The sequence below is a fragment of the Oculina patagonica genome, chromosome 8, assembly GCF_052425735.1.
Source record: "Oculina patagonica isolate OP01 chromosome 8, crgOcupat, whole genome shotgun sequence".
NCBI classification, from domain to species: Eukaryota; Metazoa; Cnidaria; class Anthozoa; order Scleractinia; family Oculinidae; genus Oculina; species Oculina patagonica.
This window is the reverse complement of record NC_135765.1, coordinates 150,544-169,447: the sequence shown is the minus strand read 5'-3', so window position 1 is coordinate 169,447 and position 18,904 is coordinate 150,544. Positions and strand designations below refer to the sequence as shown.

The 18,904-nt window shown below is 37.4% G+C and overlaps 1 pseudogene across 1 annotated transcript; it reads left to right on the top strand.

Annotated features, from left to right (window-relative positions):
* On the top strand, positions 1-17,812 carry LOC144662294 (A disintegrin and metalloproteinase with thrombospondin motifs 6-like; annotated as a pseudogene). The gene is made up of 27 exons (XR_013572425.1): positions 1-34; positions 126-201; positions 1,104-1,138; positions 1,430-1,502; positions 3,297-3,616; positions 3,915-4,062; positions 4,508-4,674; positions 5,673-5,756; positions 6,525-6,652; positions 7,079-7,089; positions 7,423-7,528; positions 7,849-7,983; positions 8,461-8,617; positions 8,749-8,844; positions 9,585-9,724; positions 10,082-10,148; positions 10,317-10,398; positions 11,024-11,149; positions 11,750-11,873; positions 12,745-12,834; positions 12,984-13,141; positions 13,265-13,397; positions 14,027-14,156; positions 15,231-15,441; positions 15,799-15,955; positions 16,594-16,902; positions 17,682-17,812. The product of XR_013572425.1 is annotated as an A disintegrin and metalloproteinase with thrombospondin motifs 6-like (transcript).
* Positions 17,813-18,904: the final 1,092 nt, after the last annotated feature.

The window sequence follows — 18,904 nt, the reverse complement described above, 5'->3', positions numbered from 1 at the left end:
TCAGGTTACAAAGACAACCCAATATCACTTAAAGGTAAATTCAAAGTTCATTGCAAATTTGTTTCCTGGAAATACGTCCCGACACTCGCTCTACTGCTAAACTGCTAAACTTCTTTTTTCACCAGAATATGTATATATCTTCCTCGCTTCTGGTTTTCAAGATGTTCTTCGCTGTGTATTGCATGTGTATTTTCTTCGCAGGTGAGTCACGAATAATTATATCATGTTTTATGTCTCGTATCCTTCTTTAAATACTTAACACGTTCTATTCTTACCTATACGCGTACACTTTCATTGTTTCTTTATCTCAGTCAGGATCCATCAAGCTGTAATATTAATACATTAACATTAAATATAAATTGTTACTATGGCCAAATTAAAAGAACGGGACACCAATGAATAGAATGTTCTTAAAATACCGGGTAAACAGTAGTCTCTAATTGTGTAATTTCTAGGGACAATCAATGATGTTATTAATTTAATTTAATAGTTAAAAATCAGCCATAAAAATAAGAAACAAAGAAAAAACGCGATAAAAATAACTTATCGTAATACAATGACGCAATGAGAATAAAAACGCATTAGCTGTCAAGTTATATTGTGCTTTAATGTAAGTGGTGTTCCTGTGCTACGGCTACACGTCACTGTCTATTGTCCTAACAGCTAGTAAACAGCTGGTCAAGTATGTGACTGCAGTGACTGTTGAATGATAGGTCGACAAGGATGGAATAAAATAAGATCGGGAAATATTGTGACAGAAGGCCCAGTAAGGATTGCATTTGTTTTAGACCTAACTGTGTGTAACATGCTCCATGTAAAAATGAAAATCAATAACGTCGGGTTCGGTTATTTTGAACACTTTACTTTCACAGCTCTTTTCCGAACAAAATTGAAGTAATGAGGCGAGCAGGTAACCTGCGACAAACAAGCATGCTATCAAGTTTTGGTCAATAGCACTTTTATCGCTGACTTCTAGTTTTAGAATGATAATCCAGGTCTTAAGTCAAACGGATCTATGATGGGCTCTGAAAACAAGTTCTTACTTGATACCTTAATGAACTGAAAACAGATGCGTTAACGAGTTTTTCCCTTTTGTTTTTAAGGAGTGGTCGATAGCAACCAAACTTCCAAGCAACAGGTAACGTACGGATTGTACTTCAGCTAGTAACTCTAGTGTCGATACCGATGTTATTCAATTTCTTGTTGTGATATGGAGTCATCGATACACTTTTATAGTTAGGATGAGGTATTGCAGTTTTGCTTAAATTGATAATGCCTCTTGTATTAAAATGCAGGATGATCCTAAAAATTTTAATATCAGAGAAATTGCAGACAGATCGATCTGACTTTTTTTAATTAAGAGATCATTATCTTAGATATAGCTCATCCGTGCGCTTTACCGTTTGAGCTGTATTGTTACCTTTTATAGTTTCATGATTTGCACCATCGCATGAAAGATAGAGACATACAGAATACGTTTGGAGTTGACTCACGAGAGAAAGGTTTGTAAATCTGTTATAATTAAAGACAGTTTGCATACATTTTAACAGAACCGTATATTTCCCTGTCTTTATTTTAATACATGTACAAACACTTGTACAATTACTGCATTTTCGTCTTTTCCCTTTTCCTAATAACATTTGTATAGCGTCATCATAATGCGTACAATGTGTTATAGCGATAAGGTCATCCACTAACTAATCATCTTATATAAACTTAAAAGTGCTTTGTACGAATTTTTATTCACGAGTTGCAAAACTTTGAAAACGAACTCGATCGCTGCCTCACTCGTACGTTTCCTAAAGTTTTCCAACACGAGAATAAAAATGCCTACAAAGCAATTTCTATGATGTAATTCAAAAATGCAATTTACTTTACCATGGTGTTCCCAAGGGTGCTTGAATATTCTTGGAAAGTCCGCGGGTGGGTTGCAAGTTCCGAAGAAACTCTTGTCTTCGCTTTCACTTAGCGACACTTAGCTTGTCTTTGCTCCGCCTTTGTAGAATGATTTTTTATCGACTTCATCTCATTACTGTATTTTTGGGGTTTTTTAGTGAGTTTCTGTTGGCTTTCCTTTCCATAAAGTTCTTTAAAGGTTAAGTTTTGTATAGGAACAAAACATGCAGCTATGTTTTCAAAACATAACTACTGTCGAGAGCAAACTCGCCGCTCGCTGTTTTGTCAGCCTTGTTGGAAACCTTTCGAGTTCCCGTGCTCTGATTGGCTAGGTGGTTCTCCCGTTCTCTCGTGGATATGTCACGGGCTGCCCTTATTCAAATGACGTCAACTTTCTTTTGACAAATCATTAGTGCTCTTGTATTTTTGATATCATGTTTATCCGCGGAGGGGAACTCAGAAATTGTTAGCTCCGTTGTACATCGGTCAAACCAGGGATACGACAGCGTCTTGTATAACAAAATGGGAACATTATATAACTGGATAATCATTGCACGGTGGAAAACATTTCAGCGAAAAAGTGATATTATTTACACGAATCACGAAGCGAAAAAGGATCCACGATTCTGGTAATGAATATTCCTAGTAAGTAGCTTTATGAAATATTAATAATTCAATTTTTCCCTCTGATGGTAGGACTATTTTTCCATCTCGCTCACCACAGCCAACAAATTCAAGTTCGAGTTTATAATTTAGGAAAACAAGAGCGTAGTTCGTACAGCGTGGTACTTTGTGATTGGGTTCTCTAGCCTGACATTTCATCCAGATATGCCCAAATGCTTAATGAAAGTTAATTTCTGTTTTCGTTTCTTTCTTATTCGCGAACATAGTACATGGAAGTGCTTCTTCTTGTTTTATTTACGCTGTTGCAATGATGGATTGATGGATAACCTTTCATTTAAAAATACGGTAAAATCATCAGCTAATACAGCCTACAATCTAATTATAAATATCTATATAGAGAGGGGAAATATAAAAAAATATATATAAAGCTGCTTTCCACAAATCGCCGTAACCTAGAGAACTCGCTCAATTAGTCATAAGATCTTTAAATTGCCCAAGGGATCTGCTTGTCTTACGTTAATAGGAAGATGTGCCGGCCCCGGCGGCGGCTCCAGAAATGGCGCCACAATAGGTAAAGCTGTTTTTGTCAAAGTTAGTAGTGGTAATGGACATTGAGTTTGTTTCAAAGTCCCTTAGGTTGTAAAGTTAGAGGATGATAGTCTGGAGCCAACCGTGCAGAAAGCTGTAAACCATCGTGGCTCTTTGGTAAAACACTCGTTTCCCTAGCCAATAAACTGTGAGATTCTAATATATGTTTCTCTCATATCCCATATCAGTCCCAGAATATGAGGTCATATCGCCCTACCAGTCTGATGAATCTGGGAATTTGGTTGATTACTCTCTTCGTGGCCAAACCAGAAGGCGAAGAAATACAAATGAAGGAAACATTTGGTATTTTAAAGTGGATGCGTTTGGAAGATCTATTCATTTGAACCTCACGAAAGTTAGTCCTTACATAACATCCGGGGCCTTGGTTCAGACGGTACACAACAACGGAAGTTCGACATTTAAAGAAATTCCACGTAGCGTATATTATACTGGCCACGTGATGTCCGATCCAGGATCACTGGTTGCTATTAGCGGGAAAAACGGATTGGTAAGTGAACAGTAACTGAGCATTCATTAGTTTAACAGGTTATCAGTGCAGACTTCTGCTGGTTAATCGGCGCTTGAAGCAATTCTAACCTGCACCTCATGCATGCCTATGGTTTTTGATATTGTGCTCCGAGATCCAGAAATTACCGGGGATATTGTCAGATCCCCCAATGGTCAAAATCTGAAGAAGTGATTGTTGTTGTTGGCGTGTATATGGCTCGGCAAATTACTTCATTGTGATTAACTGAGATAATGAGCCAAAACTACATCGAAGACAAGCTGTACTTTTTGTATCGCAGGCAGGCATGATTCGGACTCTTGATGACACATTTTATATCAAGCCTCTGCCGTCGCACCTTATTAGAAAGAATGAGTTCAACAATGGTCAACCTCACGTAATCTATCGCCGGTCGATTGAAGACGTTTCGTCTGACTGCCATTTTTCAGGTATAAGCCCTTCTTTTTTTTCTTTGATTACCAAAACTTAATAGTGTACTAATATAAGTTTATCATGGTCACTGCGGGCTGACAGTGTAGTGTCAGACCGGCGATCAATACAGTATAATTATAGAATGTCTTGTTTCTAAGAGCAACTCATTTAATGACAATTTGAAGCACGAGCAGCTTGAGTATCTAAATACAACTGCTAGGCCTTATGAATGATGACATCAGGTGGTCAAAATTTACCTCCAAGCTTCGATTACGGAAATTCGTCTCAAATATCTGGTATCTGCATACTGTTCTGATGTGGGAATTGTTTTTATCTTTGCCGCTTTAAGAATTCAAATTACCACTGCTTCGAAAGCTAGGTTTGGGGGTGGTTTGGGGACTCATGCAGTCTGAAGAAAACATGCGTAGAAGTTATTAGACACGTTTTCCGTTTTTAATTTAGAGAATGAAGGGATACCCATTAAGAGGGCGAAACCAAACCGTCATCGAAGGAGAAAACGTCAGGCTCCTCATAAATACCTGGAAATGGCCCTGCTAGCAGACAACTTTGCGATCTCAGCTTACGGTGAAGACGAGATGAAGTTTCACTTGCTGGCAATTGCTCACATTGTAAGTTTTCTTTTTTCGGAAAGGTTATCAACAAATGATATTTTCGTAGAAGAGGCGCTTCCTAAGTTGAGGGGGCTGGTTTTGTGGGAAGAATGTCACGTCACAGATCTTGATCACTAACATAAATGGCATATCAAACGGGAAGCTGCATTGCACATGTGCAGCGATTTTCAGCTCCCTGATTCGTTAAGACCCTGAGAAAACTAAAGGTTTCCACACACGTGGGGACTGTCGCGGGACATGTTGCAGCACACGTAGCAGCGACAAAATCATGTGTTGCTCACACTGGGGGGATGTAGCAGGGACGATTTTGCAGCAGTTTTGTCCCTGCGACATGTTGCACGGATTTCAACTCGTTGAACTGCGTGCAACATGTTGCGGGGACAAAATGTTGCAAGAATTCGTGTTGCACGGGCCAAAAATTATCAGCACACACGAGGGGACATTCGCTGCGACATGTCCCCACTACATTTTCTTGCGTGTGTACACATTGTGATTTTGTCCCTGCTACATGTTCCCGCTACACGTCCTTGCTACATGTCTGCTCAGTGTGAACAACACATAATTTTTTCGCTGCTTCATGTCGCTGCGACATGTCCCTGCGTCTTGACCCCACGTGTGCGGAGACCTTAAACGGAAAATATCAAAACGCAAGAGTGGCCCAAATATGACATTTCACAGTATGATTTGTGATATGAAGGGGGTGAAAGATTTGGTAAATATGCGCAAAAATGTAACATTAGATATGATTGCTCCATTTAAGCCAAGATCACAATGAGCATTTACGTAGAAGATTCTGAACACTAGTGACATTCCAAATCATTTTCCCCACTTCATGAAATATTGAACCGCTTACCTCAACATTTAGGATAAAACAGGGCAAATCTCGAAAAAAACCTAGGGAAAACATAGAAAGCCCCCGTGGCTTATAAATTATATATTTTAGTTGAATTATAATGTATACGCTACTTACAGATAAATTTGCTTATTCTCCAAAGGCTACCCAATTATACCACGACAGCAGTATTGGCCCGATTAAGATCACACCGGTGATTGTTCGACTAGTGCTCAAGAAAGATGGGGTAAATTTACTTGTTCTTTCGTTTGTTTGTTCGTTCGTTTGTTCATTTTTTGTTCGTTTGTTCTTTTTCTCTTTCGTTCTTTCGTTTGTTCGTTCGTTCGTTTGTCCGTCCGTCTGTCTCTTTGTTTTTTTGTCTGTTTGCTTGCTTGGAGAGACCTTGCATTTCCCAAAAAAGATGACATGGGTTGAAAGCCGAATAAACAGGCATACGAAATGGACAACAGAACGACGGTACGTTAAAATAGTTGTGTACAAACCTTGCCTGCTTGCTTAAACGGAAACGATAGTTCTTTATAAAACATAAATCTCGTGGCGTTGCCTTTCGAAGATGTAAATGCACTGAATCCTTTTTCTTCGGAAATGTTTCATTTATGTCACTTTAGTTCAGCAAAATTAAAAGCATATTTGGGAGGCAATTTACATTGTTTTTCCCCCACTTGAAAGTTATTTAAAATGTGTGAAACATTCAGGGATGAATGGGTTGAAACATTTTGTTTAGCCTGCGAGCAGGCTCACCTTGGGGCATCCACGAGAGAAAGTTTTGAGCTCATTTGAGTCAAAAGCATTAGCTTCATTACTTTCTAAAGAATATACCGTATCGCAAGTTTGGTTAAAGATTTCTTCTATTAACCCTTGAACATGACCGTCTCGTACATACATACGCCTATATGACTTTAAATAAACCCTGTTAAATTGAAACCGATTTAAGGAATGAAAAGCGGATATCTTTGTCATAACTTTCCTCCATGCAAATATTGTTTGAATTCAGTTTGGTTATGATTCAAGTTCATCAAGAGGCGACCGAATCAAGGCGATGGAGCGATGGGCAAAGGAAAACTTTCCTGAGTCAGACAAAGACCCTGGTCATGCTGATGCTGTCGTTCTTATAACAAAAAGGTAAATACACAATATTAATTTTGAAGTAGCTAATAAATGATGAGGATGATGATGACGACGATGATGGTGATGATGATGATGATGATGATGAGAGAGATGATGATGATGATGATGATGATGATGATGATAATTGTATTCAGTTCTATGCAGTTAGCAGCAAAATTGAACGTCAGCATCCGACTTACTAAATCGGCGGTCACAGGTTTGACTCCTCTTGGGAGAATTTGAAATTTCATTTTCCGAGTATGCCTGTGTCATTTACTGAAAAAACACCATCTTTTAAAATTGAACGTATTTTTACAAACAGTCTTACAAATTCCTCCACTGCGATAAGGAACACCTTGTTCCTTAATAGCACCCCATATTGGTCTGCTAGGTCATGTCTTGTCAATAAAATTTAACTTCATATATTTTTCTTTATTATAGGAGCTCTGGAGGTGAGTGCTTTTTTAATGCCTGTGAGCGTCAATGACGTACTCATTTATTTGTCCATTTTGTAAGTTTAATAGCATGCCTGTGCTGGGCTCTAGATCTTTGTGACTGTGTTACCCATCTGTGTGAAACGGAAGTAAAACATGCATGTATTGCAGAGTCGACTATTTTAATTTGTATTTGTCCAACAATTTCCCAGATATTGCAGTTGTTATAGACGGACTCTACAAATGACTCAGTTATTTGAGACACTTTCGCCATTTTTACACAGTCTTCGAAAAAACTGAAAACGCCAATAAAAGAAGGTTTAAAACAAGTTATATCGTTAAAACTTTTAGGAATTGCTAGCTTGGGGTCGACTTGCCGCAGCACATTTGGCGCTGCTCTTTCCAACGACATTGGTCTTGGTAGCGCTTTAGTTGTGACTCACGAACTCGCTCATACGTAAGTTGTTTTTACATTATAGTGCTTTTATTAAAGCAACGCAGCTTCCTCTCATGACACGCTACATTAACCAGTAGCATATCATGGAATACAGTTAAGTCTACTCCTTTTCCTAAGTCTTGGTCTCTCGATACAGCCTCCTTCTTTGGTATTCATTACATATTCTCATTTTCACTAAGTTCCTGCCCCATCTCGGCAGTCTCATTAAATTCCATGTTCAACAATTGATCGATGACATACCAATTGAGTAGGGCTAAAGAGAACTATGTCGTTTCATTTCACTCATCAACATAACATGTCACTTTACTTTTATCACAAAGAATGGGCGTACCACATGATGGTTCCTCCAGCTCCTGTCTGAACCACAAAAATATAATGGCATCGACTATACCGAGCGGACCTGGGTCCATGAAATGGTCAGCGTGCAGCAGAGAACGTTTTCAGGACTTTTTAAGGTAAACTTGCATGCAATTAAGGTGGTAGACATGACTTTAGCCTAAATAAGAAAGATTCCAAAGGATAAGATAGATTTTTCACAAGCTCAAGAATTAGATTTCCTTCCTGGTCGTGTGCGAAATAACTGATGCCGAAAGACGCTTGCTAGGTCGCCATTTTGAGACGCCATATTGAATTTATTGCGTGGCAGGATGCGAGGACGGAGCAAAGGTCGATTTAAGACTCCTTCTGCCGTTTGAAAGTTTTGTTCCGTCTTGGAATACGCAAGTTCAGGTCCGCTCTTCCCCGGCTTATTTTGTCCCTTTTGAACGGCTGCGCGGGGGCGCCGGAAAGCCGGCGCCCGCGCTACTCGCCGCTCGTATGTCGCACTACCTCCATTTCGTGTTTGTTTACACGGACGCCAAAGCAAAAAAGGAGACTGCTCGCAGTCTACTTAAAATTCAAGAATCGATCTTTTTTTTATTTTTTCCTCATAGCCACAGGTCAGACTGTCTAGATGACATTCCACCGATGTCTGCAGTAACACAAGAACCGAAAGAATTTTACGGCAAGCTTGCAGGACAGGTTGTTAATAGAGATGAACAATGCAAGATGATTTATGGCAACCGCTTCTACGCATGCCCACAACGCTTGGTAGGTAATCTGGTCAGCTGAAGAAAATAACAAACATAGCTTTCTGTACGGGAGTGTGAGTATTGCGGTACCGTCATTTGTCATTTCAGGATACACAACTCAATGAGTAACTTTATTGCTTCTTTTTGCAGACATCTTGTAGCGCTTTAGGATGTACGGATGATGGGTACAAGTGTACTTCCTCTCCAACGTCTCCTGCTGATGGAACTAGATGTGGAGACAGACATGTAATTATACTTTTTCCTTTGAATTGCCCAAATTTGTAGCTTAAAACGAAATAACTGGGAGAATGTACCGTATTTATTCGATTAAGCGACCTAACTCGAACAAGCGCCCACCTCGAATATATACTTGGTAGTACCCAAGCGTTACAATGGGTATCTTCATTGTGCATAATAAAGGACGTGCAAATTCTTTTAAACATACATGGCGACTTTTTCTTGCGCCTTAGTTCGTCAAAGAGATAAATAGACATTATATCAATAACAGGAGCTTGGTATCCTATCCCTTTTTCTTTTAAAATAATACAGGGCAATTTTAATTGCTTAAGTCAGACATTTTTTTAAAAAAGCTCAAATAAGAAGAATAAGACGTCACGTGCTAGGTACTCCTTCGACAATCTGTAAAACTTTGGTTAAAACCTTAAAAATACGGCAATGTAAAATATAGTTCGCTGAATATCATGCCTCATCAGTCACACGCCATATTGCTTTGAACAATCTCCTGATGTTGTGCAGCCACGAATGCGAGCCCAATAAAGCAAGCTTACACTTTGGTTTTTAAGTCGAAGGTAGATGATATAATTTGTTAATCAGAGCATTTACTTATTCTACATGTAGAAACATTCGGATTCGTCTGCTTTTGTTAAACTCCGTAAAACTGCTGGTAGTTTTTAAAACTTTAGGAGCTGGCTTTTTTACGGAGTGCTACGATGATGGCATCATTTTAAGCATCTTTGTCTTTCCAGTGGTGTATAAATGGTCAATGTGTAGATGATGGATCACGTGTGATCAATGGCCGCTGGAGCAACTGGTCAGCGTATTCAAAGTGCACTCGACCCTGTGGCGGAGGCGTTCAATCCAGAACAAGAACTTGCACCAATCCAGCGTACGAGTTTTAATAGATTAAGAACTACAGCTATGTTTATCTCAGCCTTATTAATATTATATAATTATAGTATTAGTATTATGAATATATTGCCGTTGTTATTATTATTTTTTATTATTATTATTATATTATAATAATGCAGCTAGAAATATATTTTTTTCTGTTTTGTATTCGTATTTTAATATATTAAAATATATATTATAATTAAGATCGATACTTGTTCGAAGCGCATGAACTAAGCACAGAAACTACAGATTTACTAGGGTTAGGGTTCAAACCTATGCTCTATTTTACTATAAAGTAAAAAAAAAAAGGAACAGCTTAATAGTTAATTTTTCTTGTTATTTTTATTTAAAGTCCAAAGAATGGAGGGAAGAATTGCATAGGCCCAGCTGTAGGACATTGGAGAATCTGCAACCCAGAGGTGTGATAATTCTGCTGTTGCTATTACTATTAACCTTATTGTTATACAGATTTTGCTGTTGCTATTACTATTAACCTTATTGTTATACAGATGTTGCTGTTGTTCTGCTGTTGTATTATCATGCGCCGCGATAGTTTAAAAGTTTTCTCTTTTTATATTCTACAATAGCAATGTCCTGCTGGTTCCAAGTCCTTTCGTCAACTCCAGTGCGAAGAGATTGATCCTGATTTCTCTGCCCATTACAATTCAGGTACGGAATTATTTCGAAACTTGATTGATTTGGAAGAAAGTTGCCTGCATTGATTGGAACACTAATATGAAGATGAAGATGGCGATGACAGTAATGTCAGTGACAGTTCATATTGCAAAATAATGTCAGTTTGGTCACTTGCAATTGAAAAAACTGCTGAGGAAACCCGCAGTCCCAAAAGGAAGCAGAAATACTTCTAGTCGTAACTTCACTTGCACTTACTATTATGAATTTATAGTTGATGTAAACTTATTTCATTGCTGGTATAACAAAATACAATTTTGTCGCCTTCCCTCCACCAACTGATGTCCCAAGCCCTTACTGGGCCAGATATCAGGTGTTATGTGTTATAAATGTTATTTAGGGAGGGGGTAAACTACTTCGTTTTTGAGCGAGTCACGCCATTGTTTCGAGCTACAATAATCTGCCCTGGAAAATATCGCGGGTACGCAATTAGCGATCTAATGAAAAATAGACCTTAAAAAAATAAATAACTGGGCTATCTATTTGCTTTTGGGTAACCAACTGCGTACAAAGGACAAGGACTTAGGGATTAATGCAATGTTTTATCTATATGCCTTGCTACACGTAAAAATATTAACCAACATTGCACGTTCTTTCTTAGCTAAGTGCTCATTAACCTGCCGTAAGGGAATGAGATGCTTATCCACAAGGGCGAGCTGTGAAAGATGGGACCAGGTGTGTCCGCGACCCAACAATTCGAGATGTTTGTATCCAGGGGAAGTGCAGAGTAAGATAATTACGTTATCTTTAATGCATATTGCTCCTTCTATCTTAAACATCGACCATGCTGTGAGCGACGTTCAACCTTGTTACGTAATTTCGGACCTATTTGGACAAGCTTTGACCACACACTTGATCGTGTATTGCTATACTGTAGCAAAGGTTATAGAATGCTTGAAACGACAAGACATACACTGCACTGGATATCCAATATATTTGTACCCACTTACGTAAACGAAGAGGGAAGGGGGAAAAAGATCGTTTTACTTGCAAAAAAGATAAAAAACGTATCCGTAATGTCCTGGATTGAAATAAACAGCAAATTAAAACTTGAAAATCAGCTCTGAAGATGGACGAAACATCTTACTGAGGCAATATCAGTAAAAAGATATACTTCATCCATTATTTATTTGCTCACTAGTAATTCTACCTCCTACAGGACCGGGAACGAAAAAAAATTAAATTCAAGATTTTTGCCGAGGCAAATGCCTTGGTTCGCCGGGTGCTAGTTACGGACCCTTAAAATAATACAGCAAAGCCACTTTCAGTAGTTTATGCTCAGTTAACTTTAATTTCCAAATCAACTGACAAGTATATTTTGAAACAGCATGTAACATGTGATAACAGGCTGGATTCTGGGCTAAAACGTGATCGATGTGGTGTTTGTGGAGGCGACAGTTCAAAGTGCAAGTTTGTCCGAAAGAAGTGGGACGATAAATGTCCTGGATTCGGTAAGTAAAGAGTGAAGTAGTTATACACCTAATTGAAGAAACGTTGACTATGTTAAAAGCATAAACCATGAACGATGTGACCCAATGGTGCTCTGGGTGGACATCCTTGGTAAGCTTAGTAATATTCCTTCCTGATAATCAAAGTATCTTCTTTCTTTGAGAGCTTTAAGCTTAGAGCGTGTTTTATGCAACCTGCCATATTCTCATGTTCATTCTTCCACAGACGACGACTTCTTTTTTCCGATTTTTCTAGTAAACATTTGGGTCGCATCGTTCATGATTTATGCTTTTCATGGATCAACGACTCTTCAATCAGGTGTATATAAAGTTATTTTAATTAACATTGTTGGACGTTGCTGGACAAAAGAGTTATGCATATGCGACAAGAACGAATGGTGGTCTGGGCATTCATTACACTTTTGGCAAGTTTGCACCATTTGTACATGAAATATTTGTTTTTCACTCGCAAAAACTTTTTCTGCAGTTTTTTTTTATTTTTTTTTTTATGGCTATGATTTTTTTTTTTTTTTATTTTATTTTTATTAATTATTTTTTCCCCTTTTTTTAAAAAAAAACCCGGGTTACCAAAACCCTATTTTTTTTGTAAAGATAAAAAAAAATTAAAAAAAAAACCCCCCCAAAAACATTCTTGACACTCCATCCCTCTTTTTCTGTTTTACTAAAAAGTGTATTTTGTTCGGAGACATTTGAAATAAATCATTCACTTGGATCTGTATTTTTATATGTTATTAGCGTTATGATGTCATTTTGTAACATAGATTTAACATACCAAAACTGAAGTGTTTCAATTTTTTGCATGGCACAAGCCAAAAGAAATTAACTCAATCTTTTGTTTCTTTTGGATGTCTAGGACCGGAAAAGGCGTGTCCGATTTTCGAGGTCCCTGTTGGGTCTACTTCAGTGTACTTGGAACAAGACACACCGGACGCAAACCTGCTTGGTAAGTAAAAACTTAAAAAGAAGATCTTGGAAAGAAAAGACGATGTTTAAGGTTCAAAATTGCAAATTTGGCACTGATTTGTTTTCACAGTTTTCAATACTCTGTTGCAATGTAGGATCTAACAAATAAATGTGACAAATTTATTTTAGGTATCAAGGATAAAGATGGTAAATATGTAATTCCAATACCCCGATGGAGCAGAACGGTTTACGCTGCAGGAACTAAGGTCCACTACTACCACGAGAAGGACGTCGACATTAACACGGTTTACATCCCAGGACCAACCACTGAAAAACTGACCATAGTGGTAAGAGACTGTATTCAGGTGCTAAATTATGCGACAATTCAGTAATTCAAGCTTTGATAATTAACTTTACTTGAACTTTCGGGTGTTCCTATGAGTAGGCCTAGCTGTTTTTTTTTTCTCTAGTTTGTTCCTGGTTACCCAAAGACAGGGGTATGGTACGAGTTATACGATCCAACTCTTACATCTGAAGTTGGACCTGACGACGTTCATTGGAATGTAACAGCCTGGGGTCAATGTTCAAGAAGTTGCGCTAAAGGTAAACACATAGCTTATTTATCAAGGACTATAACGGGAAAAGCTGTTAAAATACAAACTGTCTCCGTACTTTTCAAGAGTGTTTTCACAAATCTGTAATCTCAAAGTTTGTTTCAATAAATTTATCGTAAAGGAATGTACCCAATTATCACAACCAACACATAAACCTCTTTATTCAGTTCAAAATTTTAAATGAAATAGTAACTTTAACTTAATAACAATTGGTCTGACTCTTTCTGATATTTGAAGTAAATTTAACTGCTGTTCTCCTGGTTCCCTCCCTGATTTTTGAGGTAGATCACAAGCTTGCGGCACTGATTTTAATTTCCAAATTTACAGACTGTTTGAAATTTAGCTAGGGTATTTCTGTTCCCGAACTCCCCCCGGTGGTATTTAAAAATAAAAAAGATAAAGAAAAAAAAAAGGGAAAAAATAACCGAACTCTGAATTTCAAAAAAAGATAACAACCTTCCTAAAAAACAAATTGGTAGTTAAGAAGGAACTCTGTTTACATCCTCTACTGCGATTTAATTAACTTCAATTTACAAAATAGGTGCTAGGAGCCCACCTTTTTGTTTAAAACATTCTCTCTTCTTTTAAGATAACAGCTAACTTTTGTGTTATTTCAAGGCAAACAGAGGCGAACAGTGGAATGTACCAGAATAGATGATGGATCGTATGTTGGGTACGAGCCATGTTTGCAGAAGTCAAGAAAACCAGCAGTGCAACGCTTATGTAACACTCAGCCATGCCAGCCTGAGTAAGTTTAAGGATGTTATATTATATATTGACGATGTAGTAATTGTTTATCTGGTGTAAGATAGGAAAGATGAATGTTTATTCGTTTGTCTCATGATGGAATCGCTTTGAGGTATTGGTCGCGACGTTTCGACTGCAATACTTCTATTGTTAGTCTTCATCAGGCGATGATCAGGTCAATTGTTTACGTGTCGCTATTTGTAGCATATTTGTTCGCTGCTATTGGTACATTTTGATTCTTACTATTTATATTCTGACAATTGGATGCTGCACCCTGAAAGTCGGAATAACAATTAGATCGAAATGCACCAATAGTAGCCAACCAACATGCTACAAATGACGGCACGTAAACAATCGACCTCATCGCCTTATGAAGACTAGCAGTATTACAGTCGAAACTTCGCGAACAACTCCACAAAGCGATTCCATCGTGAGACAAACGAATAAACGTTCATCTTTCCTAAGTTTGAAGATGTTTGTGCTAATAAAGGGTTTTCGTTGTCGAAACCAATTTGACGCCAGACCACAACAATAGTTTCCAGTATTACTTGCATTGCCACCTGTTTCAGCTCTTCCCATGTTCAAATACCTTTGCTGAATATTGTCATATACATGTACTCAACTTTGCAACTTTGATAGAACGTAGTCGAGTCATGGTCGATTTTGTGAGACGAAGTCGGAATAAAATACTCCTAGCAAGACGAAACGAGACTGCTGTGCCTCCGAGGCTAAAGTGTACCAGAATTGGGAACTAATAGATCTTTGCTGTACCCAAAGACAAATTCTAAAGTCAAAATGTATCAGGCATCTTCGTGTGACTGCATGACTTAAACATACATTTTGGGCTACACATCCTATTTCCTTGTCTTTAATTCTCCGTGTCCTTTCTCCAGCGGTGAATTTGTCACTAAAGACCTTTAATTTGTATCGGGTGTGAATTGTTTTGAGGAAGATTTGTTGAGACAACAGTAGGTACGAAACGTGACGCGCGCAGTAAATTTTATCCTGTTGTTGGGGCGAAAATCAACTAAAATATTCTCTAATATAATTTATACCCTTTTTACTGTTTTTAAAGATGGTATAGCTCAGAATGGAGTTCTTGCTCAAGAACATGTGGCAAAGGAGTACAGAATCGAAAAGTTCATTGTCGCCGAATGATTTCACAAAGCAAGTATGAGATCCTTCCAGATTCATCTTGCAGTGGTAACAAACCTGCGGGAGGGACACGAAGAAGCTGTAACGAAATAATTTGTCACGCGGAATGGAAGGTGACTTCCTGGTCTCAGGTAAGATTGTATGCGCAGTGTTGCTTTACAGTATGTCTGATAGTTAGTCAAAAATATAGTAACTAATTACAGTTGGGTATGATGAGTAGAATGGTCAAGTTACCAGACATTTCAAAATCTTATTTCGGTTTGGTCGTCTACTTTGTTTTCTAGATATAGAAAGTATAGACGAGAGACTAAAGCAAATTAAAACAATAAGCGTCTAGATTCTTCAAATTATACTATTAAATAGTCGAAAAATGTTATGAACAAGGAAAGAACGGTCTACTTTTCTTTACCAATTTTCTACACAAATAAAACGGGTGTATACTAACGGTAAGATGAACTATACTTTAAACAGTATTTTTGACATTCCAGTGCTCGTCTACATGCGGTGGAGGATTGAAGAAACGCAGCCTCATTTGCAAGCGACTCAATGACAAGGGTGAATTGGTAACAGCTCCTGAGATTCTTTGTCACCACGCTACTAAGCCACCGACCACAATGCATTGCAACATGGATATTCCCTGTCCAAGTAAGAAGCTCTTATTGATTCTTTTAAAGTAATAAACAACTATTAAAGGAGCTCGACCGGACGGCGCATCTTAAAAAAATGCACAATTGTCATCATCATCATCATCGACATCATCATCAATGCTTATTTATACACGAAATCACATCACATTTACATTATCTTCCTAGGAGTCGTATGAATTTGCACTAGAGTACATTAATTATAGAAATGCTTAACTTAAAAAGATAGAAAAATAAATTGTTCAAGTCTTAATCTTCCAAGTTCTTTTACCATTCTCCTTCAGTTTAGTTTTGGATTATCAGACTTCTACGGTGTTTACCGTATCACTATGAGGGTAATTGCAATTTTTTAAAAAATTGTACCTCATTAAGGTTGGAAATATTTTTCCTTCATAATATTAAAAAAAAAAAAGAATAATTTTTGGCTGTTCTATGGCATTATAATAAGCAATTACTAAGCATGAATAAATTGAGCATTAAGGGTTGAAACATCAGTGGTAATAATGAATAATATAGTCAAATCTTAATAATAAAAGAAATAACAGAAGTGATCCTTCTTTACTGGACTATATTAAGTTAATTATTGTCGCTGCTCAAAATATTCCTTCTATTTCTTTCATATTCTTTTACTACATGCAGCTCCGGCACAAATGCTCAAGTACAGAGGCCTTGGCTGTTTTAACGATGGCAATCCACATGCCATCCCAGAGTTTGTAAAGAGTTATCGGTCAAACATTGATTGGACCAATATGCAGGAGATCATAACAAAATGTGCAGAATTTATTCACAAGAATTATCCTCAGAACAAAGTGTTTGGAATCAAGTTCTACGGAGAATGTTGGACTGGGAACGAGGCACAGGAAACTTATAATGCATACGGACCATCGAGCGATTGCTGGAACAACGTCGGAAAAGATAACACTTACTACGTTTATGAGTTTTATTAAGGTAAGCTAGAAGTTCTGTTTAGTTTATCCGTTAATTAACGTAAGTCAATTATTTAAGGTCATCTCTCTATTAATTTTGTCGATCTCTATTGTTCGAAGTTGAACTTGATTAAGACATCGTTCTATTTAAAGGTTACTTCATTCTTACTAGATCATAACTCCCAGTGCGCAATAGAGTTCGCGGCAGTAATATTTATAGATTTCAATTAAGAGAAGAAAGTCCAGTTTCGGATTAACCAAGACTGTTGTATAAGAAAACTAAAGATACATCTGTATAGGCATAGTCTCAATCCCAAGTAAATACTCGCATATATTGTGGAAAAAATGAAGCATTTACAATTTTTTGTATTTTTTTTTTTGGTTTCTAGTATGCTTCTATTCTTTCCTACTAGTGTTTGTGAAATTGAGACTAACCCTGTACAGATGCGGACTAGGTAAAATTGAAATAGGCCAATTTACTCCCCCTAATAGGAAAATATACTCCTACCTCATATTGGTCACTTTCCTAACCAAATAAAGGATTTACAGCGTTTTAAAAATTGTGAATGGTGAGCAAAACAGCAAAAGGTCTGTGTCAGATTACTGTTGTGAATTGTAATACCTGTCTTAAAATTGTAACGGAAGTCGTCGTGAATTGTAATTTCTTATTCCAATGCTGATAACAGTTTACGACACGTCTTACAATCCACGACAGCACCACGAATCATTTTCTTTAAGATCATATCCTTCATTGTTAGTTTTCTATCTTTTTCTTATTGATTGATTTCCCTTTTATTGCAGGTTTAATTGAATAGGAATTTGCAGTGTAATTGCCTTTACAACTGATTTAGCAAACATGAAGTTTTCTGTAATTATGGGATTAGGTGTTAACATACAAATAAAGAATTGTGCCTGAACATGAAAAGTCGTATTTACTTTTCATTTCTTTTTTTAAAGATTAATTGAAACCAAGTAAATAAAGAAAAAAAGATGGAGAACAAGGGTTTTGATTGGTTAGTGTTAATACCCTCCTGGTACAATAACTTGCTTTTTCTTTGTTCACGGTCGGATAGAAACTTTTGTAGTGTCATGTTATTAGTATTGCAATGGCTAAGCCAAAAAAATAAAAATATAAAGACCGCTCAATCTCATATATTACTTGTATAAGGAGTTTCCCCCCTTTTCGGTAAAAAAAAAAAAATTGCATCACCAAACACTGCATAAATGTAAATAAAGAAATACCGCCATGCTATTTGCCTGCTTTTTATGTCACATTTACAACCCAGAAAGATTTCAACAAATACTTCTTTTTATTTCCAATATCTGTCCAATACTTTTCATTATTACACTAAACGACGTTTTTTTTTTACTTAAACAAACTGCCGCATTTTTTAAAGGTATTTCTGCTTTATATTGTTTGATTTGGTTGAATGTTCAATGTCTTGTTAAAATAGGAAAAATTGCAATAAATATTGTTAGTTCAATAAAACTGAGATGACTGTACTGGGCCCCAATCGTAAGAATTTTGTTGCAAAAGCTTTTGACGACAAAGAACTGGCTGCGCGTGGTCCTCGATTTGACGTCAAATGCTCTCCAGATCCGCTTTAACACGGTCATGTACTAAATGGAGCTCGACTATAACAGAGCGCAGAAAATTGAAAATGCGCAGAAATATTAGACAAAAAGCAATACTTTGTTTATCCAAAACGTTTTAGTGGCTAGATGCATTTTAAGGCATGGTTTTACCTCACCTAACAATGTCAAATTTAAACTTAAGCCATTTAGTACAAACCGACTTATTTTGGCTGTACAGCTGATGCATCACATTTTAGCCGACTGTTTGACGACAGCTAACAGCCAAGCCTTTCCTGGGATTTTCTTGAAAATTGTCAATTCGGGCAATTTTATAAATCAACAAAATGTTTAACGCGTCAAGTTTAATTATTTTAGTGACTGTTGTTTACTCAGAAGCCTGCGCTTATTCTTTAAGAAGCCGCAGGGGCAGCTCGAAACCCGCTTGCGAG